Genomic DNA, 27,356 nt, shown 5'->3' with positions numbered 1-27,356 from the left:
GGGTTAGGGTTAGGGTTAGGGTTAGGGTTAGGGTTAGGGTTAGGGTTTAATTCATACATTAAATGAATTATTCACCACAGTCAAGTGGGATTTATCACGGAAATATAGGGCTGCTTCAACATTCACAAAACAATCAACATTACCACAATACCACATTAATAAAAGAAAGGATAAGAACCATACGATCCTCTCAATAGATATAGAAAAAAGTATTTGACAAAATACAGCATCCACTCTTGATAAAAACCCTCAACAAAGCAGGGATAGATGAAATATACCTCAGCATCATAAAGGCCACATATAAAAGACCCACAGCAAATATCAGCCTCAATGAAGAAAAAGTGAGAGTCTTTCCCCTATGGTCAAGAACAAGACAAGGATGTCTACTCTAACCATTACTATTTAACATAATATGGGAAGTCTTAGCCTCAGCAATTAGACACCAGAAAGAAATAAAAGGCATCCAACCAAGCAAGGAAGAAGTCAAACTTTCACTATTTGCAGACAACATGGTACTCTATGTAGAAAACCCAAAAGACTCCACCAAAAAATTGGTAGAACTAATACATGAATTCAGCAAATTCACAGGATATAAAATCAACGTACAGAAATCAGCTGCATTTCTATATACCAATAATGAAGCAGCAGAAAAAGAAATCAAGGTATCAATCTCATTTACAATTGCACCAAAAACCATAAAATACCTAGGAATAAACCTAACCAAAGAGGCAAAAGATCTGTACTCTAAAAACTATAGAACACTTATGAAAGAAATTGAAGGAGATATAAACTAGTGGAAAAGCATTCCATGCTCACGGATTGGAAGGACAAACATTGTTAAAAAATCTATACTACCCAAAGCAATCTACACATTTAACACAATCCCCATCAAAATGCCACCAGCATTTTACACAGAGATAGAACAAACAATCCTAAAATTTGTATGGAACCACAAAAGGCCCTACACAGCCAAAGCAATCTTGAAAAAACAAAACAAAACAAAACTGGAGGCATCCAAATTCTGGATTTCAAGCTATATCACAAAAACGTAGTCATCAAGATAGTATGGTATTGGCACAAAAACAGACAGATCAATGGAACAGAATAGGAAATGCAGAAATGACCTACAACTATACGGTCAAGTCATCTCCGACAAAGCAGTAAAGAATATCCAGTGGGAAAAGGACAGTCTCTTCAACAAATGGTGTTTGGAAAACTGGACAGCGACATGCAGAAGAACGAAACTAGACCACTCTCTCACACCATATACAAAAACAAATTCCAAGTAGATGAAAGATCTCAATGTGAGACAGGAAACCATCAAAATCCTAGAGGAGAACACAGGCATCAATCTCTTTGACCTCAGCTGTAGAAACGTCTTACTAGACACATCACCAGAGGCAAGGGAAACAAACAAACAAAATTAACTACTGGGACTTCATACAAATAAAAATCTTCTGCACAGCGAAGGAAACAAGACTAAACTAAAAGGTAGCAAAACTAAAAGGCAGCTACAAAATGGGAGAAGATATTTGCAAACGACATGTATGTTAACTATACTGAAATTTTTAAAAATCCTCATATAACGACTGACTTCCCCCAAACTTTACTAATAGCCTACTCTTGACCAGAAGCCTTACTGATAACATGAACAGTTGAAAAACACATATTATGTATGGTATATGCATTATATCCTGTATTTTTACCAAAAAAAAGTAAGCTAGAAGAAAGAAAATGTTATTAATGAAATCATGAGGAAGAGAAAATACACTTACAATTCTGTACTGTATTTACCAAAAAAAATCCACATGTAAGTGGATCCACACAGTTCAAACCCATGTTGTTCAAAGGTCAACTGTATATACGCATATAAAATCACCAAGTGGTACACTGGGAACTAATAGAATGCTATATGTCAATTATGCCACAATTAAAAAAGTAAATTGTAAACAAATTTTTAGTCCCCAGACAAAACTAGGTATTGTTTTCCCTAAATACAACTTCTAACTCTGAGAAGGACTGCTGTTTTAGGAACTGCTAAACGAGGGGCGCCTGTGTGATTCAGTCAGTTAAGCATCTCTTGATTTCGGTTCAGGTCATGATCTCACAGGTTATGAGCTTGAGCCCCACATCGGGCTCGGCGCAGACAGTGTGGAGCCTGCTTGGGGTTCTCTCCCTCTCTCTCTGCCCCTCCCCTGCTTGCTCACTCTCTCTCTCAAAATGAACTTAAAAACAGAATTGTGAAATGAGCAGGAGCTAACAGATGAAGAAATTCAGTCTTCAGCCCAGGAGCTACATCAATCAAGGCTGGGATGTAGAATAATCATGATTATTCTATGCTGGGAATTATTGACAAGTACTTGGCACATGCTTTCACCAAGGATTCTTCTTCTGTGCCACTGTCCTCTTTGGCAATCTAGTAGAGCCTATCGATTTCTTCTCAAAATCAGGTTTTTAAAGCATAGAACACAATACACGGGAAAAGACGTGAAACAAAATATACTGAGACAAAAAGCTATACGGTAATAAAGTGCTTCTTTCCTTTAACATATTCAATGATGAGGTCTAGTGACAGGTTTAACAATACTGTAACTTTGAAACACTGAGGAGCCTTAATGCAATTAATATCCCTATTGAAGTTCACAGGCATCCGGAACTCCAATCCACTGGTTTGTGGACCCCAGGGCTAATTTAATCCTGATTATAACCCTATAAAGTATTATTATTCCTTTTTCTTCCAGATGAGGAAAATGAGTACGGAGAGGTTAAATGACTTGCCCGTGAATAATAAGTTTTGGAGCTGAGAACTGCGCCCATAATCTGGTTCCAAGCCCTGTGTTCTTAACGACTACACAGTGCCTGGCTTAGCTCGGGGCTTGCCTCATGGTCAAGGTCAACAACATTAGCTGGTAGGTGGAAGTAGTAATTGTAATAAGTAGTGGAAGCATTAGGGGGAGAATATGTCTAGAGGATAAAGAAGAGTTTGTACCAGTATTAAGAAAATCTTTAAAGGGAAAAATCTGGTATGAAGCAATAAAGCCAACTACACAGCACGTCGCGTATCCTGTTCCTGCGAGACACGTACAAGTTCATTGCTTTCTCTCTGTGATTACCCATTCTGGGGCTAAACAGCACAGACTTCGGGGGATGTGATAATGTACAGAAGTGTTCTTGAGTCTATGAAAATTTCTTCCTTTTATTTGTATAACCCCTTATTAATGACGGGGGGCTTTTCTACACTTCCAGGAGGCACTTTCCCCCAAAGACCCTCAGGACATAAATCATTGCGGCAGAATAAAAAGAACGCTGTTCATCCTGCAGAGAGGGTTGCTCAGAATGAATGCAGCTACTATTCTTTTCTGCCCTCGTTTGTAAACGTGAGAAGTCAGAGGTTTGGATATGGCGTGGGGCCTGCAGGCACTATGTAAATATTAACGAATTGAAAGGTGTTGATAAGGTAAAGAGACTTACACTTCTCCAAATGGTGACAGCCAACACTTTAGTTTCAATTTTTTTTTTTTTTAAGGAAAAAGACAAGCAACGGAGCCCGGATCATCAGAAAGGCTTTCTTCGTGCGTTGGGTGACAGCCATCACGGTCTCAGTGAGAGGGAGAGCCCTGCCGGAGGCTAATGGACCATAGGAAGATGATTTATCCTTTCTCCCAAGTCTGCCTTGTAAAAGCATTTCTCTAATCGCCTGTCCACAGCGTATGTTTCCTGTAACAAGGCACTCCGTTCCCTAACATTCATAGGGCACACTGCTGCCAACAGCAAAGCAGAAAAGTGACGGGAGGTGCCCTGTCACACCATCCAGGTAAATGCCTCCTGATCCACCAGAGGGTTTGAGAACCCCAGTTCCCAAGCTCTGTCAGGCTGACATTCTATTAAACCCCACGGGAAAGAAAAAACTTTAACACTAACATGCAAGAGGGATTGAAGTACTAAGCCCAGCACTCAGCCAGGGGATCAAGTCTCAGGAGGACATTGTGAGGTCAGAGGATGCCTGAGAGTCTGCACACATTCCTCCCCCAGGCCACCCGGCCCGGACTTGGGAAAAGAGCACATGTGACCAGCTGCCCTGAAAAATACCAACGAGAACCTTCACAGATGGCTCCGAGCCCGGGGTAAAAATAGCTCATCATACAGCACAGCCCTAACGAGGGGCAGGACAGGTTTTGATTTCAGCTTGCCAAAAAGGTAAAAAAAAAAAAAAAAAAAAATGTTTTCACTAAATCATAAAAGGCTGCCATGGCAAGAGAGACTTAAAATACGAATATTTTACATTCTACCTTATTTCAAATTCATTCAACTGTCATCGGCAAAAGAATGAAAAACATTTGCAGCTAGGAAAAAAAAAAAGTATTTGTCTTTCTTCTGATTTGACCATAACAAGAAAACTGGCAGCCTGATAACTTCTTCAATACGTAGACTCATGGGAAGAGTTGAGTAAGGAGAGAAATGAAAACATGTGCTTTTGCATTAATTTCTAAAGACTCAGACTTACAGATTTATCGGAGTTCTAATTTGTTTAATTATTTATTTTAAACAAGCTGTCTAATTCATGTCCCATTGTTCCAGTGAGGTTTCTATTTTTACCAAGGGGGGGGTGAATCATGCTCTGATCATTTACAGACATGTTTAGGACGTGATTTTGCAAGTCAAGGCCCAAGTGAAATTTTGATATCCAGACCAGAGCCTTGACGCTCAGCACACTAAGCAGCCATTGTGCACTGACATTATGTTGGCCTGTGCGCACTGATTGTATCACACACAGTAGAGGTGATTGGAAGGGTTCCATGGACAAAAAATAGCTCAGATAATAACTCCTTACAAGATAAGAGGAAATAAGTGGCATTTGATTCGGGGTTCCCTCAGTCCCCTGACCTGGTGAACAAGAAAATGCTTTTGTAGCTTTCAGTTGTTGAAACTGATGCAATCAATTTGCATCCAATCAGCAAAGAAGTGTTTGTCCTCATGTACAGTGTTGTTCTGTCCTGAGAGCCATGAATGCTTTTCTTATTTGATTCAAATTTCTAGTGCCTCATTAATATAATAGAGTCTTGATGCCCGGTTAATAAAAATCTCAGCTCTGCTGGATTTTCTTTTGAGTTTTTTAATAAAAGGTAAAATTAAATCTAATTAGAACTTTTAACCTACGTGCAATGTAAATAGGTTCAGTGTTGAAATTCACATGTTAAAAAGGGTAGAGTAATTGTTTTTTTAGGTCTCATCTGGAGTTTCTAAAATTTTAATCCCTTGAAATTGAACATTAATCCAAGTGCTGCCTTTTTTTTGTTTTTTTTTTCCCAGTGGGTCAGAATTTTAAATGGCCAGATGAGGTTCATAAGTGTAGAACGGTGCTGGTAGAATTCTTAGTTTTTTCTCTCTGGGTGTCAGGAGATGATTCACAGTCAGTTCAGAGAAAAGAAAAATAAAAAACGCCTCCATCTTGAGACTTTTCCTTAACTAGAGAGTGCTTTTTTGATTACGAGTTGATTTCCATTCCGAATAGAGAAACTCATATTTCTGATCTTATTTTTCTACCTAACAGAAGAAAGGTTTATATGCTTTTCTCTTCCACTGGGAGGATTTGCATGATTATAAATATATCAACCCATGTTTTCTTATAATACCTTGTAGTTATAGTTTTAGCATTTACATGTTCTATGTAGCTGGAATTTATTTTGGCATTAAGTATAAATCCAGTTTTTCTTAATGGCTTTCCATTTGTCCAAATATAATAAGGCACTGATCTGAAATACTTTTATTATACATTACATTTATATATGCATGGACCTCAATTCCTTTCCATTACAATGACTGTTCTCATTGTCACAGTTTTGGTCAATGTGTCTTTTATATTCCCACATTGTTTTAGCCACCGTACTACGTCGTAATACGTTATATATTCACTACACTACTATTAAGATGTATTGTAAAGATGCTGCTCATCTTTGCTATTCTTTTCCAAAGTGGCTGTGGCTACTCCCTGAAACTCTTAATAAGTTGTAGTTTCAAGTCTTCTTACCTGCCCCCCCTCCTCCAGTTGATTGGGATATCTTTTGATTCATTGATTAATTTAGATACTATCACTACTTCAAAATATTGCTTGTTCTAAAGCATAAACATGTGCAATCTTCCTTGAATACTTCCTTATCAAGTTCATTCCAAAGTATTTAATGTCTTTGGCTTATTTTTGTGTCTGAGTGAATGCAGTCCCTCCAACCTGATACTTTTGTTTTTTTTCGTTTAGTAAAGTATTGATTTTCGCATATTACCTTAAAGACCAACTGCTTTACCATATATATGTATATATATATATATGTATATATATATATTACTATTTTTCTAATAGCTTTTCAGCTGAGCTTTCCTTAAAAACACAAAATTGAATTACATTTGTAAAAACAATATATCAAAATGTAATTTAAATTATCAAAATGTAGGGGTGCCTGGGTGGCTCAGTCAGTGGAGTGCCCGACTTCAGCTCAGGTCAAAATCTCCCGGTTCATGACTTCAAGCCCCACGTCAGGCTCTGTGCTGACAGCCCAGAGCTTGGAGCCTGCTTCAGATTTTGTGTCCGCCCCCCCCGCCCCTCCCACTTGTTCTCTCTGTCTGTCTGTCTCTCTCAAAAATAAACATTAAAAAAATTAATTATCAAAATGTAGAGTCTGAAATAATGAGGTTTTGCTGTATCTGAGAATATGCACCTTTCTATAAATCTTACTAACTTTAATAGCTTTACAGATTTTAATCCTGTCCAGCAAGAACAAAATAAATACAAGGTTTAGGGTCTATCCCCACTCAGTGGCCAAAATTCTCTGATTATAACCACTTTTCCCCCCGTCTCTTTAAGTTGTCACTTTGTACAGTGGAAAGAGTGGTACTTCCTCTTTCCTCCCTAAGTTGAGGTGACATATGATAAATGAAACACTGAAGCAAGGTATTAACAGCTTCCCAATAGATACTACACTGCATTTACCAAGCACACCAGCCAGTACTCACCAATAATGCTACCACTCACAGAGTTTTAGTGTTGGTGATAGTGGAGTAGTTAGTCAAACTAATTTTACTTTTATTTTAAAAAAAAATTTTTTTTAACGTTTATTTATTTTTTGGGGGACAGAGAGAGACAGAGCTTGAACGGGGGAGGGGCAGAGAGAGAGGGAGACACAGAATTGGGAGGGAGACACAGCCCAGAGCCTGACGCGGGGCTCGAACTCACGGACCGCGAGATCGTGACCTGGCTGAAGTTGGCCGCTCAACCGACTGCGCCACCCAGGCACCCCAAACTAATTTTACTTTTAAAAAAAATGCTTAATGTTCATTTATTTTTGACAGAGAGACAGAGAGAGACAGAGCATGAGCGGGGGAGGGGCAGAAAGCGAGGGAGACAAAGAATCCGAAGCAGGCTCCAGGCTCTGAACTGTCAGCACAGAGCCCGACGCGGGGCTCGAACTCACAGACTGCAAGATTACGACCGGAATGGAAGTTGGACACTTCACCGACTGAGCCACCCAGATGCCCCTCGAACTAACTTTATTTTTGATAGCAATTAGTTGAAATAGTTTTTAAAAATGATCTGAAGGCATCGGTGAATGACTAAAAATGGGCAGAAAGTAGGTGAAAACTTCATGCAGAGCGAGATGACTACAACTCAAGAAGAAAGCCACAATCTGATTGGGTTGAAGGAGGGAAAATGAAATACAGGGTTGCTTGAGTGGCTGAATATTTAGGGTGGAAATCCTGGAACAGAGGGAACCACAGAGGAGGAAGTCCTAAATTGGAATATAAACTCCTCTCAAATGCTCAGCTGCTATAAACTGTGCATACGTTTCCCAGCAGAAAGCAAAAGCTAGAAGTTAGAAAGAACTAAGCAGAAACTCCAGCTGTTGCCCACTGCAGAGTGAACAACATTTAGAATTTTGAAACCTACCAAGTTAGAGGGGCTTGGTAAACAGCTCAGAGTTATTTTGGAACCATAGAAGAGCCCTGACTTACAAGTAAAGGTTATGTCCCAGGACTGAGGGGTTCACCCTAGGAGTAAGGGCAAAACCAAAATAGATCTGCCCTAAATAGACATTAAACCAAGCTTCCAAAAGTTAAGATAGATCAGTCAGTAATTTAACTGCATGCTAAAACAAAAACCAAAACTCTTCAAGGAATATAAGAGATTTCCAAGTACATGTATTGTGCACAATGTCTTGTGTATGATTTAAAAACTATTTTTTATTTTTTTTATATATTTTTATATATTTTATATATTTTTATATATTTTTTTATTTTTTTAATGTTTATTTATTTTTGACAGAAAGAGACAGAGCATGAGTGGGGGAGGGGCACAGAGAGAGAGGGAGACACAGAATCCAAAGCAGGCTCCAGGCTCTGAGCTGTCAGCCCATGGCCCGACATGAGGCTCGAACCCACAAACTGTGAGATCATGACCTGAGCCGAAGTTGGATGCTCAACCAACTGAGCCACCCAGGTGCCCCCCAGATTACTATATATTTGAAGAAACAGAGAGGTATAACCCATAGTTAAGAGAAAAATCATGAAAACCGCATTCTGAATGACCAAGATGTTGGAATTAGCAGATATAAATTTTAAGGCAGCTATTATAAATATGTTCCAAGAAAGTAAAGGGAATGATGGTCATAATGGGTGTACAGATAGGGAATCTCAGCAGAAAAATGGAAACTGTATTTTATGAATACAAAAAAGGAGGAGGATAAGGAAGAAATTCTAAAGCTGACAAGAATAGTATTTAAAGTGAAAGAAAATCCCTGGATGGGCTTCCCAGCAGTTGAAGAGACAGAAGAAAGGATCTGTGAATTTGGATACAAATCAACGGAAATTATCCAATCTGACAAAAATCAAAGAAGAAACTTCTGAAGAACAAAGACAAAAAAAAGACCCAAGAAAGTCAAGGGCAGGGGTGACTGGGTGGCTCAGTCCTTTAACCATCAGACTCTTGACTCTTGATTTCCACTCAGGTCATGATCTCAGAATTAGTGAGTTCAAGCACCACACAGGGCTCTGCACTGACAGCACGGAGCCTGCTTAGGATTTGGTCCCTCCGTCTCTCTCTGCCCCTCCCCTGCTTGTGCTCTCTCTCTCAAAATAAATAAACAAACATTAAAAAAAAAAAAGAAAGAAAGGCAAGGGAAAAGGTATAGCTGGACAGTTTTTGAGGACTTCATCCCAACGCAGGATTTCATCAATTCAGTCGAGTGTCTAGATTCCACACAGTTGGCAAAATGTCTCTCATGTCTCTCAAACTGTCTCCCAAACAGCTCTCTTAAAACTTCTTCCAGAAGACCTCACTTCCTGGATAAACAGCTTTATTTAGAACATCTCTCCACTTCCTTCCAACCCTATGAATGAGAGCATTATCCTTGCTGATCCCATTGAGAATATCCTAAACGAAGGGAAAAATACCCGAGAAGCGTATGCATTTTCAGAGGGGGCTCCCTGGTTTTGTCAATGAAACTCTCTTTCGACTTCCCCAATAAGGTAGAGCGCTCAAAAATTTGCTGAATGAATGATTACACAATCTGGAAGGAAAAAGAAAAAAAGACAAGGAAAAGTGAGGGCACTATTGAGAAAGTGGCTCATTTTATTGGCCACCGAGTTTCAAAAAGGTCAAAGAATAGATGGAGTTGGACTAAGGAAATAAAGAAACTGGGCCGGGGGTGGGAAGCCTATGCTCAAAGAGGGAGCAGAAGATTTGAGAAGCAATACACTTACAGGGGATGACAAGGTGAGGGCTTGTCCAACCAGTTCCAGTCCCTTTGAATGAAAGCAGCACATCCACGCAGACCCAGTAGAAGAGCTCAAAAAATCAGCTGCAAGCATCGCTCCTTCATCTCCAAAGTTGAACTCTTGATTTCCTCCTCCAACCTGCTCTCCACCCCCATCTTAGCAAATGGCACCTCCAACTGCCTGGTCATGTCCTATCAGAAACTCGGAAGTCATTTTTATTCCTCTCTCTCACCTCACCCCTACATTCAACCTATCAAGATCTACATTCAACCTTCTTTTTTTTTTTTTTTCTTTTTCAATGTTTATTTATTTTTGAGACAGAGACAGAGCGTGAATAGGGGAGGGACAGAGAGAGAGGGAGACACAGAATCTGAAACAGGCTCCAGGCTCTGAGCTGTCAGCACAGAGCCCGACGTGGAGCTCGAACCCACGAACTGTGAGATCATGACCTGAGCCGAAGTCGGAAGCTTAACCGACTGAGTCACCCGGCCGCCCCAAGATCTGCTGGTTCTTCTATCTCCACTGCCATCAGCCTATTTCAAGCTGTCATCACTTTTGTCCTGAACTATTGAAATAGCGACTTATTATATTTCTGTTTCCCACTCTTGTCCACCTTCGTGTTTTCTCTACATACAACCAGTTATCATGTAAGCATATAAATCAGATTAACTCTTTTCTATTTAAAACAGTACCTTCCATCCAAGCTAATATAAGATTCACATTTTTTTTTACTGTACAATCAGAACCCTGTCTGTTTCCCCAGTCTCATCTCTCACAGCTTTTCATCTTGTTTATTGTACCCCCCACCCCCCGCCCAGTGTTATATATACTGGCGCTAATATAGCGAGTTCTTATTCTTCTACTTGGGCACCTTCACAGCAAGTGTTTTCTCTCTTGGAATGATCTCCTGTTCTCATCAGGTGACCGACTCTTTCTTTTCCTCTGAGGATCAGCTCAAAAGGCCACATCCTCAGAAATGCCTTCCTTGACATCCCTTGTCTGAAGTTGCTCTCCTTTGTTACTCTCCAACACAGCACGCTATCCATTTTGCTATGTTTATACCAATTTGGACTGAAGTCTTTTTTTTCTTGCTTCTTTACTGTCTTGCCACTAGAATATAAATCCAGCAACGGCACCCAGAGCAATATTTTTTCAGAACTGTTTACCTAGCTCAGGCCGTAGCCCATAGCAGGTGCTCAATACATACTTGACCAATGAGTGAATGAAGGGAAACATCTTGAGAGTTCTTTTAGACCTTCTCTCACTAGCCCAGCTCTTCATTGAGTGGATCCTGCCTTCAACTGATTTCCTTCTTCTCTTCTTTTTTTTTGAGTTTATTTTTATATATTTTGAGAGAGATAGAGAGCAAGCGGGGGAGGGACAGAGGGAGAAGGAGACAAAATACCAAACAGGTTCCATGCTGTCCGTGCAGAGCTGATGCGGGGCTCGAACCTGCAAATTGTGAGATCATGACCTGAGCTGAAATAAAAGTTGGATGCTTAACTGACTGAACCACCCAGGCACCCCCCCATCATCTCTTCTTCCCTACACTAATCTCACTAAGGACAGGAGCTTCAAGCAAGTATAGCTTTAAGGCTAGGTTCCTAATGTAAAATGCTGGGGAAAGTCTTTAGAAACAATTTTAAATAACTATAACTTAAAATCATGATATGAATTGTAAGGCAAGGAACTACAAACTCAATAACATAGTGCAATATTTAACCCCAGTAACTGGTCTTGTCCACCTATATTTTAGCAAATCAGCATGCAATGAAAATTATAATACAAGCTAAGATGATCTCCAACAAAGAAATTTTCAGTTTCTAGGTTTTAAAAAAATATATATCTTTACATAGAAAATTAGAACAATTATTATCTTCATATTTCAACTCTTGGTATTACTGAGGTCATAGACACTAATTCCAGGTTTTAGACATTTACAAATTATATGTTCCACCCTTTACAAGGGAAAATGATGCTACTGACTCACTCTTAGTTGAACAGGCATTTGCTTTGTTTATTCAGCTGTGGTCCTGGTTTGGGTTACTCGATCAATTCCTTTTCGTGAGGTCCCCTTCCAGCCACTGAGAAGTTTTTATACTTACACAAGTTCGATGACCTATAAATCTTAATTTCATCATGTTTTAAACAACTTAGGTAATAATTGAGACGCATACATCGTCAATTTGTCAAGTGTGTGTGTGCGTGTGTGTGTGACTAACAAATTGCAAATGGCCTATGTTGGTATAGTATTTCCAATTCCTATCCATTCCCTAAGTGCTATCCTAACCATATTCCACTGTCACTTCATTTCAAGGGATTATGATATAAGATTAAAACTGAAAGGATATCATTTAATATAGTTTGAAGCATAAGAGGTTTAAAGTAACTATTGTACAGTTGAGTGTGTACACATTTTATTACCTACCTATTTAGAATAGGAATGGTGTAAGCCTGTTAAAATTATTATAGCTAGAAGACTTTATCATAGTATTTCTTGCGTGTGTATATATAAAATCAACATTTATTGTGCACTTAAATCGTAATACATATTTTACAATATAGTATCAGATCATTTAACTCTCAAACAATTCTGTGAGGCATGTATTATCATTTGCTTTAAAAAAAATTTTTTTTAATGTTTATTTATTTTTGACAGAGAGAGAGAGAGAGACAGAGCCTGAGCTGGGGAGGGGAAGAGCGAGAGAGGGAGACACAGAATCCGAAGCAGGCTCCAGGCTCTGAGCTGTCAGCGCAGAGCCCGACGCGGGGCTCGAACTCACAGACCGCTAGATCATGACCTGAGCCGAAGTTGGACGCTCAACCGACTGAGCCACCCAGGTGCCCCTATCATTTGCTTTTTTAAAAAAATGTTTATTTTAGAGAGAGAGAGACAGACAGAGAGAGAGAGAGAGAAGAGAGAGCATGAGCAGGGGAGAGGCAAAGAGAGAGGTGGAGAGAGAATCCCCAGCAGGCTCCACACTGCCAGCATGGAGCCCAACACAGGACTCGATTCCATGAACCATGAGATCATGACCTGAGCCGAAGTCAAGAGTCCAATGCTCAACCAAATGAGCCACCCAGGTGTCCCTATCATTTCCTTTTTACAGAGGAGGACTCTGGGGCGTAAAGAGGGTGAGTACCATGCCAAACGTCCAACAGCTGATACATCCACCCAAGATACGAGCCCATTTGTGTCTGGCTACAACGGCTATGCTCATGGCACTGTGAGAGTTCTACTTAATTTAACTCTATGTGTTCAAATTCCAGAGTTCTGAAATGTACTGCTCTAATTCCTGAGTTCTGCAATTATACGGCCCCGCATAGCACACATTATAAATCTTCAGCTGGAGTAAATCTGCCACTCAGAAGTAACAGGAAAAGGTTACATGCTCAAGATGTTCCATTATGTAACATCATACATTTGTGAAACTAAAATCACACAGGAAATAATGTAGCTAAAGTCTGCTAAAAATTTGGCCACGCAAACAATTTTAATCTCCTTTCTTAGAACATCAGTTTTTCAAGCACTTTCAAAGAAATAGTTTCCATTTGAAAAGAGACCCACGTGGACACATTTTTTAAAAGAAATACGTGTAAAGTAACTGGAATTTGATTTAAAGTCTGTCTAGGAGCAAAGGAAAAGCAGAGGGCTCTTCTCAAACATCTGAACTCAGCTATACGAATACAAGTGGGGCTGAGAGAGACCTGTGGGGGGGGAGGGGGGGCCTGGGTTGTGAGCATGGCTGGTGGGAGGGGGTGATAAGGGAAGACAGAAGAAACAAAGTGGAGGAAGAAGAACTTCTAAAACCAAGTTTCAGAACAACCGAAGAAGAGACTGAGTAAAAGCTCCAGTTCAAAGCACTAAATGTAAGAAAAACTTGATGGAAAGAAAACAGAAGGAAACAAACGTAGGTGGAGTTTTTTTCTCCCCTAAACACTCAACCAGCTGTTCAGCCCAACGGCTGAATCCAAGATGACACGACGGTGGTGGGATCTGATTGAAGCTGATGTTTTGTTTCTTTTTCTTTAGTTGCCAAGTAACACCTTCACCTCAATGTTCTTTTCCATCACCCTCAGGGTTTATATTCAGGTCTCTGTGCTGGGTGTTTGTTCTTAGACATACAATTCTGTACCTTAGTAGAAATACAAACGTACGGGAGTTAAATATTTTGTGAAGTTCTAATATGAAATGTTTTCCCTTCATGAACATCGATTTTTCCCCACCTTCCTCTCTTTATGACTATAAACGTTTTGTCCAAATAGCTAGATCCCTGGCCAAAGGAATTATTTTAAGTTAAAGAGAAAGTGAGATTATGTTCAAGAAGACAGACTGAATACATGCATTGTCTTTCTCCCTTTTCCAAAATAGTATTGAAATGGAATAAAACATGTTTCAATTCTATTTGTTACCCATTGTTGTATAGCAACTTATCCCCAAACTTGGAGGCTTTTAACAACAAGTAGTTTTGGAACCTCACAGTTTGTGTGGGAGTTTAGGAGCAGGTCAGCTGGGAGCTTCCGGCTTAGGGTCTCTCACGAGGCTATCATCAAGATGTCATGGGGGCGCCTGGGTGGCTCAGTCCGTTGAGCGTCCGACTTCGGCTCAGGTCACGATCTCGCAATCTGTGAGTTCGAGCCCCACATGGGGCTCTGTGCTGACAGCTCGGAGCCTGGAGCCTGCTTCGGATCCTGTGTCTCTCTCTCCCTCCAACCCTCCCCCACTCACACTCTGTTTCTCTCTCTCAAAACTAAACATTAAAAAAAAATTAAAAAAAAAGATGTCACAGATGAGTGGAGGCTGAAGTCTTCTGAAAACTGGATGACTTAGAGGGTCCACTGTCAAGCTCCCTCAAGGCTCTGGGCAGGAGGCCTCAGTTCCTCACCACATGGGCTTCTCTACAGGGCGGTCCTCCTGACATGGCACCTGGCTTCCCTCAGTGAGCGTGACCCGAGCCATAAAGCGCAAGATGGAAATCACCATGTCTTTTATGACCGAGCCTTAGAAGTCACATGCTATCATTTCTGTCGTCTTCTGTTAGCCACACAGATTAACTCTGATACAGTTGGAAGAGGACTACATACATAAGGATGGGAATATCAGGATGAGGAGGTCACTGGGGACTATCTTGGGGGCTGGCTATGACAGAAAGATAAATCCCAAACAGCAAAGTAAAAGGGAAATTTTAGCCATCAGAAGATTATCTATACAAATAGAGAGTTTTTGAATGATAGAAAGCAAATGAAACTAGAGAACATTTAGAGATAAATAAAAATGAGACTCCTAGATACAATAATCTAGGGATGTAGTCAAGTTAATACTCAGAGGAAAATATATAGCCTTAATTTATTATTAGAAAACCCAGAATGTGAGGAAATGTATTAACTAAGCATTCAACTCAAGTAATTACGAAAACTCATACTAATTTCAGCCTTTATCTGGCGTACGAGTTTTTAAAAATACTTTTGAATAATAAAACCCAAAACTGCTCCTACAAAAAGGCCAAAAACTAGCAAAGCTTTTGAAAGCCTAGTCAAAAGCAAGAGAGAAGGTACACATAAAAACTAAAACTGAAAGAAGCCAATCCACAAATTACGAGAAATAACAAATCATTGCGTTAAGCCACCATGTTTTGTGGTAGTTTTATCCACAGCAATAGATCAACTGAAATACACAGCATATAAACCCTGTCAGTCCAGTAGCTGCAGCTGGGCCAGTGACATCCTGGCCAATTAGAACAACAGGCACATACCTCTTATGATGGGCACCACATGGTAAATATTCTAGGTTTTGTAGGCCAGACAGTCTCTGTAAAAATACTCTGTTAATTCTGCCATTGTCGCACAAAACAGCCATAGACAGAACATAAATTAATTGCATGGCATTTTCCAATAACACTTTATTTACAAAACCAGAAAACAAACTGGATTTGGTCCGTGGGCTGCAGTTTCCAGTTCCTCGGTTAGAGCGCTGCATTTGTTGGCCACGGGGTTTGGATCACAGAAGGGCACATTATACCATCAGATGCAATGAGACTCAAGTCTAAGACTCTGTGAATCTGTTGAGAAGAGAAAATAACTGTGTTCTGCTGGGATTGTCACCCAGACACAGGAAGCTTGGATATGCTACTAACCATCTCGCTGCCATGAAGGAATCATTGCCTCTTGCTGAAGAATGTACGACCAAGAGTTGGAAAGGGGAACCTTGTGACAATATCTGAACTCCTAGATCCATATGAGCCTGAGGCTACAACTGCCTTTAGGCTTTTCAAGCATTTGAGCCTATGTATTTTTTTACTTGCTTAAGCCCACTTTAGTTATTGACCATTTATAGTCAAAGAAGTCATTTATTTCTTTATTCCTTCATTTATTCAACCCACATTGATTGAGTCCCCCTACGCACCAGGCACTATGGAGCTGGGAACATACCAGCATATACGGCAAATGAGTTCCCTACTTTTATGGGGCTTATCTTCCAATGGAAAAGGTCAGGTCATCAACATGTTAAATAAATAAAGGCTTTTGTTTCAGATACTGTTAAGTACAATGAGGAAATGAAGCAAGGAGTGATGGACGGTGGTTATCTGGATAAGGTGATTAGGAGAAACCTCTGTGACAAGGGATGAGAATGAGGAGAAGGAGCCAGATACAGAAAAGCTCTAGAGAAAGTGTATTCCCTATAGAGAAACCAGCAAGAATAAAGCCTAAAGGCAGGAATAAGCTCAGTATTTTTTTTAATTTTTTTTTCAACGTTTATTTATTTTTGGGACAGAGAGAGACAGAGCATGAACGGGGGAGGGGCAGAGAGAGAGGGAGACACAGAATTGGAAACAGGCTCCAGGCCCTGAGCCATCAGCCCAGAGCCCGACGCGGGGCTCGAACTCACGGACCGCGAGATCGTGACCTGGCTGAAGTCGGACGCTTAACCGACTGCGCCACCCAGGCGCCCGAAGCTCAGTATTTTTAAGGAACGGTAGGAAACCTAGTGCAGTGAAAACACGATGGATAAGAAAGAGGATGAGACAAGGTGAGATTGGAGGGGTAGACGGGAGACTAAGCAGGCCATCAGAGAGTTTGGATATTTTTTCCTAAGTATGTTGGGATGTCACTAGGGAATTTTTTCTTTTTCTTCTTTTTCTTTTTTTTCTTTTTTTTGCAGAAGAAATGACACAAGAGAGATAGAGAGAGATAGAGATGAGACAGAGACAGAGACAGAGATAGAGATATAAAGTTCTAACAGAGTAGATCTTAAAAGTTTTCATCACAAGAAAAAAATCGTAACTAGGGGTGGTGATGGATGTTAGCTAGACGTAGTGTGGTGATCATTTCCCAATATGTACAGATACTGACTCATTATGTTCTATACCTGAAAGTAATGCCATGTTCTATGTCTATATATATTCTGTGGCTGCTATGAAAGGAGGAAGAATGGGAGCAGGGACTGCTGTATTCTGAGACTGTTGTAGCAGTCCAGGTCAGAGATGAAAGGGGGCTTTGGACCAGCACGTGAAGTGATGTTTAACGGTGGGCAGTGGTTGGATTTGGGATGCATTTTAAAAACAGAAAAAATCAGGGTGCCTGGGTGGCTCAGTTCTTTGAGCATCCAACTTCAGCTCAGGTCATGATCTCACGGTTTGTGGGTTCGAGCCCCATGCCGAGCTCTGTGCTGACAACGCAGAGCCTGGAGTCTGCTTCAGATTCTGTGTGTGTGTATGTCTCTCTCTCTGCTCCTCCCCCATTCATGCTCTGTCTCTCAAAAATAAATAAACAGTAAAACAATTTAAAAAAAAAACAGAAAAAATAAAAACCAGTACTTACTGATGGGTTGTGTCATGGAGGGGAAAGCCAGAGAGGAATGCACTGTGATTTTTAGGTTGTGGTAGAAATAGCGATTTGTGCCACCAGCTGAGGAAGGGATGAATATAAAAGCAGTGGATTTGGGGAAGGAGCTAAGAACTGAGTGTGTAATTTTGGTTTGTTAAGGTTGAAATGTCTATGAAATATCCGAGTGGCTATAAGTGGAAGCATTTGAACACTCTGGACAGAAGTATGGCAAAGAAATCAATGTGGGAATCAACAGCGAACATGTGGTACTCAAAGCCACAAATGTGATCGAGAAGAGGGTTGAAAAGTGAGCTCTGGGCACGCCAGGACCTTCCACATTTAGGGACCAAAAAGAGGAAGAGGTGCAAGTAAAGGTAACTAAAGAGTAATGCCGGGTGATGTGGGAACAAGACGAAAAGAATATTGTGTCCCAGATGCCAGAAGAGAAAAGGACTCAACAAGAGATGGTCAAATGTAGAACAACAATAATAATAACAGTAATAATACTGAGATGAAGACAGAGGATTGCCCAATGGATTTGGAAAAATGGAGTCTCCAGGGACTTTGGCACAAGTGGTTTCAGCGGTGCAGGGTGGGGGGGGGGGTGGGTAGTGGGGAGGGGAAGGGGGGAGGAGAGGACAAAAGAGAAATGGCAAGCCAGGAGATAGAAACAATGAGACGAGGCAAGTTTTTCAAGGAGCTATAAAGAGGTGTTTTTTTAACTGCGAAATTGTGCCAAATGTTGCAAGGACTCTGGAATCCACATGGTCATAAAATTTTGGAAAGAAAAGAGAGATTTGTAGAAAATGGAAGAATATTTTAAGAGAGCAAATTTTACTAAAAACAGGCTGCAGAAGTTTCCTATTAGTCTGTAGGAAAGTATTCAAATGACATTCCAGAGCTCTAACTAGTAGCTAACAGATACCCAGAGCAAACCTCATTCTTAATGATAAAACAAAAATATTAAAATAAGGATCAAATCACGAATGCCAAGTAACACTACTGTTATTCCACATTGTGCAAGAATCCTAACCAATGCAGTAGATGCAAAACATGCAATGGGATGGAATTTTTGAAAAGAGGGGAGGCTTTCAATGTTTGCATGCTTTAAAATCAGTAGTGTGGGGTGCCTGGGTGGCTCAGTCGGTTGAGCATCCGACTTCAGCTCAGGTCACGATCTCACGGTTCGTGAGTTCGAGCCCCGCGTCAGGCTCTGGGCTGATGACTCAGAGCCTGGAGCCTGCTTCCGATTCTGTGTCTCCCTCTCTCTCTGCCCCTCCCCCATTCATGCTCTGTCTCTCTCTGTCTCAAAAATAAACATTAAAAAAAATTAAAAAAAATAAATAAAATCAGCAGTGTAATGATACTTGTGAATGTAGTTTCCAACATGAATGTTGGTTGTTGATGTTTTTGTTTACATTAATGAGGAAAACAAAAGTGAAACAATTTGTCCTAACTATACCTGTTGGTCCATGTGAGCTACTTTGTGACGAAATGGAAAAATAATTTTCAAATATTGCCAATTTTTTGTGCAATTCACAATGTATGACATGATGCATGTTTTTTTTTTTAAATATTTATTCATTTTTGAGAGACAGAGCATGAATGAGGGAGGGCAGAGAGAGGGAGACACAGAATCCCAAGTAGGATCCAGGTTCTGAGCTGTCAGCACAGAGCCCGACGTGGGGCTCGAACCCACGAACCATGAGATCATGACCTGAGCCAAAGTTGGATGCTCAACCAACTGAGCCACCCAGGTGCCCCAGACATGATGCATGTTTGAGTTTAATCTCCATTATTAACATTTTTCTCTGTTACTTTAAGTCCAGACAATTAACAAAATAATAAGTCAGGACCTGCCTTGAAGTGTTTGCTGATTTTCACGATGTAAATATTCTCATCATGATTGATTTCAAGCTACCAATGTGAACTCACTCAACGTGAAGTTGGAGAAGATACACAGTAGAGTATTATTATAAAGAATTTCCACTGCACAGAAATATTGGAAATGAATAACTTTAAGAGTAGAGATAAGTAAAATAATTAGGACACAATAGGTACTGAGCTTCTATCTTTGTTTTTAATAAAATCTATTTCATTATAAAGTTATACAATTTAATCTTTAATAATGGCTATGTTTAACAATCAGCTGACGAAATTCCTGACTATGTAAAAAATTGACTCTTATGAGCTGGCATAAACAGCATTCATACATCATATACTTGTGTACCTATAAAAGCAAAGAAAATCAAATGAAAACCTAATGGAACCAAAGAAGAATCAGTTAAGTTGGTTAGATACAAGACCAACAAATGTAGAGTAAAAACCGTTGATTCACAGTGGCAACAAGCACAATAAAATAATTAAGAAAAGGCCTAATACATAATGAGCAAGTCACCTATTAAGAGACGTGTAAAGCTTCATGGATTCACACTCTATTATTATTTATTTTTATTTTTTTTAACGTTTATTTTTGAGACAGAGCATGAACGGGGGAGGATCAGAGAGAGGGAGACACAGAATCTGAAACAGGCTCCGGGCTCTGAGCTGTCAGCACAGACCCCAACGCGGGGCTTGAACTCACTGACCGTGAGATCATGACCTGAGCCGACGTCGGCCGCTTAACCAACTGAGCCACCCAGGCACCCCCACACTTTAAAAGACATAAATAAATGAAGAGATATAGGTTGTTTCTACATAGACACAGTTAATGTTGTAAAGATGTAAGCTGTCTCCCAAAGTCCACTAATACAGTCTCAGCCAAAATTCAAACAGGATTTTGTACAGAAATTGGCAAGTGGATTCTGAAGTTTGTTGGAAGAGAACGTGCCCATGAATGAATTGTTTAAAAAAAAAAAACAAAACAAAACAAAACTTGGTCTCCTAGATATAAAAAGATTCTCTAAAACATTGGTAATTAAAATAGTGAGATTCTGGCGTAAGAGTTAACAAACATATGGAGGAAACTGAAGAAAGAATTCAAAACGTTTCATTTGTAAGAAAGTGTTGTACTCGCCGAGAAAGGAGGCAGTTCAAATCAATGGGAAAGGAGGTAGTGCGAATTATTTATCCTACAATTTACCAAAAAGTTGTAAAACTTCACATTTCACACCAGACAAAAAAAATTAATTCCAAATGCCTAAAGTCATCAGTATTAAAGAAGGAAATAACTTTAAAGGAATACAGGGTGTTATATTTATAATCTTAGCATGGTGAAATATTTCCTTAGCAAGACACACAAACCAGAAGGGATAAAGAAAAAATTGACAGATTTTTAAAAACTCATATTTTTTGTATAACAAGAAACCCATCATTCGAGACCAAAAATAAGTTACAGACCGAGAACAAATATCCACCACCATATAGCAAAGGATATATACGAACAATATAACAAGAGGTCCTGGTGATAAACAATAGTAGACTGTAACACACCATTTATATCAACAGATAGATCATCTAGGAAGAAAATCCAGAAGGAAAAAGTGTCTTTGAATGACACATGAGACCTGGACATGACAGATATATAGGGAACATCCCATTCAAAAACCACAGAATATACATTCTTTTCAAGTGCACATGGAACATTCTTCAGAATAGATAACATGGTTAGGCCACAAAACAAGTCTCAATAAATTTAAGAAGACTAAAATCATACTATGCATCTTTTCTGACCACAGTGGTATTGAAACTAGAGGTCAATCACAAAAGAAAAACTGGAGAAAGAAACCTAAACAACTAAAAAAACTAAACAACAATGGGTCAAAGAGGAAATCAAAGAAGAAATTGAAAAATACATGGAGATCAATGAAAATGAGATCACAGCAGGTGAAAATGTTTGAGATGCAGTGAAAGCAGTTCTAAGAGGGAAATATATAGCAATCCAGGCTTACCTCAAGAAACAAGAAAAGGCTCAAATAAACAATCTAAACTTACATCTAAAGGAACTAGAAAAAGTAGGACAAACAAAGCCCAGAGTGAATAGAAGGAAGGAAATAATAAAAATCAGAACAGAAATAAATGACATAAAAGCTAAAAAAGAAAATAGAAAAGATCAATGAAATCAAGAGCTGGTTCTTTGAAAAGAGACAAAATTGATAAACCCTTAGCCAGAGTCATCAAGAAAAAGAGAGAAAGGACTAAAATAAATAAAATCAGAAATGAAAGAGAAGTAACAACTGACACCATAGAAATACAAAGAATTATAAGAGAATACTACAAAACAGTTATATGCCAACAAATTGGACACCCTAGAAGAAATTGATAAATTTCTAAGAACATACAATTTTCTAAAATGATCTAGGAAAAAATAGAAAATCTGAATAGACCAATTACTAGTAAAAAAAAAAAAAAGAATCAATAATTTTATGGGGCGCCTGGGTGGCGCAGTCAGATAAGCGTCCGACTTCAGCCAGGTCACGATCTCACGGTCTGTGAGTTCGAGCCCCGCGTCAGGCTCTGGGCTGATGGCCCGGAGCCTGGAGCCTGTTTCCGATTCTGTGTCTCCCTCTCTCTCTGCCCCTCCCCCGTTCATGCTCTGTCTCTCTCTGTCCCAAAAATAAATAAACGTTGAAAAAAAAATTAAAAAAAAAAAATGAATCAATAATTTTAAAAAACTACCAAAATTAAAAATCCAGGACCAGATGATTCACAGGTGAATTCTATCAAACATTTAAAAAGGAGTTAATACCAATTCTCCTCAAACTATTACCAAAAAAAAGAAGAGAAATGAAATTTTCTAAATATATTCTACAAGGCCAACATTACCCTGATACCAAAACCAGACAAAGACACTACAAAAAAAGTAAACTCCAAGCCAATATCCCTGATGAACATAGATTCAGAAATCTTCAACAAAATATAGCAAACCACATTCAACAATATATTCAACACACACCACAATCAAGTGGGATTTATGTTGGGAATGCAAGGATAATTCAAAATTTGCAAATCAATCAACATGATATACCACATCAAAAATGAAAGATATAGCACAAAAACAGACACTCAGATCAATAGAACAGAATCAAGAACCCATAAATGGACCCACAAACATATGGCCAACTAATCTTTGACAAAGCAGGAAAGAATATCCAATGGAATAAAGACAGTCTTTTCAGCAAATGGTGCTGGGAAAACTGGACAGTGATATGCAGAAGAATGAACCTGGACCACTTTCTTACACCATACACAAAAATCAACGCAAAATGGATGAAAGACCTAAATGTAAGACAGGAAGCCATCAAAATCCTAGAGGAGAAAACAGGCAAAAACCTCTTTGACCTTGGCCACAGCAACTTCGTACTCAACATGTCTCCAGAGGCAAGGGAAACAAAAGCAAAAATGAGCTATTGGAACCTCATCAAGATAAAAAAATTTCTGCACAGCGAAAGAAACAATCAGCAAAACTAAAAGGCAACTGACAGAATGGAAGAAGATATTTGCAAACGACGTATCAGATAAACGGTTAGTTTCCAAAATCTATAAGGAACTTATCAAACTCAACACCCAAAAAAACAAATAATCCAGTAAAGAACTGGGCAAAAGACATAAATAGATACTTCTCCAAAGAAGGCATCCAGATGGCCAACCAACACATGAAAAAATGCTCAACATCACCCATCATTAGGGAAATACAAATCAAAACCACAATGAGATATCCTCTCACACCTGTCAGGCAACAACAGATGATGGTGAGGATGCGAAAAAAAAGATCTCTTTTGCACTGCTGATGGCAATGTAAATTGGTGCAACCACTCTGGAAAACAGTATGGAGGTTTCTCAAAAAATTAAAACTAGAACTACCCTAAAACCCAGCAATTGCTCTACTAGGTATTTATCCAAGGGATGCAGGTGTGCTGTTTCAAAGGGGCACAGGCACCCCAATGTTTATAGCAGAACTATTGACAATAGCCAAAGTATGGAAAGAGCCCAAATGTCCATTGATGGATGAATGGATAAAGAAGATGTGGTATATATACATACAATGGGGTATTACTCCACAATCAAAAAGAATGAAATCTTGCCATTTGCAACTACGTGGATGGAACTGGAGGGTATTATGCCAAGTGAAATTAGTCAGAGAAAGACAAATATCATATGACTTCACTCATATGAGGACTTTAAGACACAAAACAGAGGAATATAAGGAAAGGGAAGCAAAAATAATACAAAAAAACAAGAAGGGAGACAAAACATAAGAGACTCTTAAATATAGAGAACAAACTGAGGGTTGCTGGAGGCTGCTGTGGATGGGCGAATGAGCTAAATGGGTAAGGGGCACTAAGGAAGACAGTTGTTGGGACGAGCACTGGGCATTACACATAGGAGAGAATCACTGGAATCTACTCCTGAAATCATTATTGCACTATATGCTAAGTGGATGCAAATTTAAAAATAGTTAATTAATTAAACAAGAGACAAAAAAATGAAAGTTAAAAATCATATGATCATCTCAATAGATGCAGAAAAGGTTTGGCAAAATACCACATCCATTCATGATAAAACCTCTCAATAAGGTGGGTTTAGAGGGAACATACCTCAACATAATAAAAGCCATATATGAAAAACCCACAGCTAACGTCATACATAATTGTGAAAACCTGGGAACTTTTCCTCTAAGATCAGGAACAAGACAAGGATGTGCACTCTCACCACTTTTATTCAACATAGTAGTGGAAGTCCTAGCCACAGCAATCAGACAAGAAAAAGAAATAAGAGGATCTGTATTAGTAAAGGAGCTCAACTGTCACTATTTACACATGATACTATACATAGAAAACCCTAAAGACTCCACCAAAAAAACTGTTACAACTAATAAATGAATTCAGCAAATTTGCAGGATGCAAAAGTAATACCTACAAATTGGTAATGTTTCTTTATGCCAATAAAGGAGTAACAGAGAAATTAAGAAAACCGTCCCACTTACAATTGCACTAAAGAGAAGAAAATACATCTAGGAATAGACTTAAACAACAAGGTGAAAGACCTGTACTCTAAAAGCTATAAAACACTAATGAAAGAAATCAAAGACGACACAAATGGAAAAATGTACCATGTTCATGGATTGGAAGAATTACCATTGTCAAGATGTCCACCCTACCCAAAGCAATCTACAGATTCAATGCAATTCCTATCCAAATACCAACAGCATTTGGTTCAAAAAGATATAAACACCCCTATGTTTCCTGCAGCATTATTTATAATAGCCAAGATATGGAAGCAACCCGAATGTCCATCAATACAAGAATAGACAAGAAAAATGATATATAAAATATACCTATAGTGGAATATTAGATAACCATAAAAAAGGATACGCTCTTCCCATTGGTGACAACATGAATGGACATAGAGGGTTTCGTGCCAGTGCTAAGTGAGATAAGTCCGACAGGGAAAGACAGACGCCATATGATTTCACTCATAAGTGGAATCTAGAAAAATGAAACAAATGAATAAATAAGCAAAAAGCAAAATCAGACCTATACATACAGAGAAAAAAACTGATGGTTGCTTGGGGATGATGGGCAAAATGGGCAAAGGGAGTGGGAGATATAGGTTTCCAGTTAGGGAATGAATAAGTCACAGCAAGAGAAGGCACAGCATAGGGAATATAGTCAATGATATTGTGATAGGGTTGTATGGTGACAGATGGTACCTATACCTGTGAGCACAGCATCATGCACAGAAATGTTGACTTGCTACGTTGTACACCTGAAACTAATGTAACATTGTGTGTCAGCTACACTCAAATTAAAAAAAAAAATTAAAACAACATATCAAGAGGTCCTATAAATCAGAGAAAGATAATACCTCAAGTAAAAGAAAACTGTAACCCATCTGCCTCACAGAAATACCATGAGAGCTACAGATAGGATTTAAATTTTTTTAGCAGCCGTATTAAATTATTTAAAGCAGCATGTCTGTATTACTATTTGAACACATAATCAATGTAAAAAATGTTAATGAGATATTCTACATTGTTTTTCTTAGACCAAGTCTTTGAAATCTCTCGTGTACTTTATACTAACGGCGTATCTCAGTTGAGGCAATTTGGCTAGTGGCTATCACATCCGACTGCTGGTTAAAGTGAGTTGTTGGCCCAGATGAGCAGACTATTGCCTCAGATATACCAATGTGCAGAAATTTCCTAAAGCAACAGTGAAGTTACTAAATGGCTATAGTCTTTCCCTCGAGCAAAGTTTGCTAGGAGCAACGACTAGGCCATGCTTAGTTGGGCATTTCCGCACCCAGTCTTTGTTTTCAAATTCTTATTTTGTAACTCAGTAGTTGACATAGGTGGTCACAGTTCTTAGTCCTAGTAGCTATACGATCCATGTAGGTGGTGGCAGTTCTCAATGGTGAGTAGGGGTCTAGAAGGAATCTGGTTCCATTAAAACTTAACCACTCAGGAGCACCTGGGTGGCTTGGTCAGTTGAGTGTCTGACTTCAGCTCAGGTCATGATCCCACAGTTCATGGGTTCAAACCCTGCGTCGGGCTCTGTGCTGACAGCTCAGAGCCTGGAGCCTCTTCAGATACTGTGTCTCTTTCTCTCTCTGCCCCTCCCCCACTCATGCTCTGTCTCTGTCCCTCAAAAAAATGAATAAACATTAAAAAAAAATTTTTTTTTAAACGTAACCACTCAGCAAGCTCTGGGCTTCCCCAGATTTCTTTCTTTCTTTCTTTCTTTCTTTCTTTCTTTCTTTCTTTCTTTCTTTCTTTCCTTCTTTCTTTAATGTTTATTTATTTTTGACGCAGGGCATTGGGGGAGAGGCAGAGAGAATGGGAGACAGAGAATCCCAAGCAGGCTCCTCTCTGTCAGTGCAAAGCCCAATGTGGGGCTTGAACCCACGAACCCTGAGATCATGACCTGAGCCAAAGTCAGATGCTCAACCAGCTGAGTCATCCAGGCATCCCCAGATTTCTTAATATGTGAAAAAAAAATAATTTAAGCCAATTAATTAAGTTTGCATTACAGGCAGCAAAATTCAGTTTCTTTCTTTCTTTTTTTAAGTTTATTTATTTATTTTGAGAGAGAGACGGTGTAAGCAGGGGAGGAGCAGAGAGATCGGAAGATAGAGAATCCCAAGCAGGCTCTGTGCTGTCAGCACAAAACCTGACTTTTGAACTCATAAACCATGAAATTATGATGTGAGCTAAAATCAAGAGTCAGATGCTTAACTGACTGAACCAACCAAGTGCCCCAGCAAAGTTCAATTTCTTGTTGATACATCTTGAGAAGGAGGAATTGTCATGTATTAAGAAGTCCCAAAGCTCTTAAGGAATTCTCCTGAAAGAGAGAACTGACCAAGGGCCAAGGATGAAAGGCCTTCTCAGCCATGCTAAGGAGATTGGGTTTTATCTGGGGTGCGATGGGGAGACTCTTAAGAATTCATTAATAAGTGACATGAGCTGATTTGTGGCTTGGAAAACGCTGGTGGCATTTTGGAGTAGAGATCAGAGAGGGACAAGACTGGAGTCAGGAAGACCCGCTGGTGCAGCAACCGAAAATAAATGGCAAGGATCTGAGCTGTGGTGATGAATGTAACAGGCCCTTCATTCATTCCTCCATTCCGTAAGTACATAGTGAATGCCTATCATTTGCCAGGCACTGTGGAATGCATTGGAGATTCCGTGGAAACAGCTTGTGGGCTTACAATCTAACACATATCACAGTCCTGCTATCCATCAAATGCTTTTTGTTCATGATCTCAATTACTCTTCACAAAAACGCCGTGTGTGTGTGTGTGTGTGTGTGTGTGTGTGTGTGTGTGTG

At 39.4% G+C, this 27,356-nt stretch overlaps 3 long non-coding RNA genes across 3 annotated transcripts in view; 2 read left to right on the top strand and 1 right to left on the bottom strand.

The window, feature by feature from the left end:
* LOC121014576 (uncharacterized) overlaps nt 1–4,229 on the top strand; it is a 12,790-nt gene extending 8,561 nt beyond the window's left edge. Inside the window, exon 2 of the long non-coding RNA XR_005783280.1 lies at nt 2,742–4,229. This is a non-coding gene — a long non-coding RNA (uncharacterized LOC121014576). The remainder of the gene's footprint in view (nt 1–2,741) is intronic.
* A 6,933-nt stretch (nt 4,230–11,162) lies between these two features.
* LOC121014676 (uncharacterized) lies at nt 11,163–22,473 on the top strand. Its single transcript, XR_005783359.1, has 4 exons — nt 11,163–11,174; nt 17,219–17,224; nt 19,907–19,914; nt 22,389–22,473. It is a non-coding gene; the product is annotated as an uncharacterized LOC121014676 (long non-coding RNA).
* Nucleotides 15,673–27,356, bottom strand: part of LOC121014675 (uncharacterized) — a 24,207-nt gene continuing 12,523 nt past the window's right edge. Inside the window, exon 3 of the long non-coding RNA XR_005783358.1 lies at nt 15,673–15,821. This is a non-coding gene — a long non-coding RNA (uncharacterized LOC121014675). The remainder of the gene's footprint in view (nt 15,822–27,356) is intronic.

The sequence above is a fragment of the Herpailurus yagouaroundi genome, unplaced genomic scaffold, assembly GCF_014898765.1.
Source record: "Herpailurus yagouaroundi ecotype Mexico unplaced genomic scaffold, PumYag 203, whole genome shotgun sequence".
Classification (NCBI taxonomy): domain Eukaryota; kingdom Metazoa; phylum Chordata; class Mammalia; order Carnivora; family Felidae; genus Herpailurus; species Herpailurus yagouaroundi.
The sequence above is the reverse complement of the archived record's forward strand: the minus strand, read 5'-3'. Positions and strand labels throughout refer to the sequence as shown.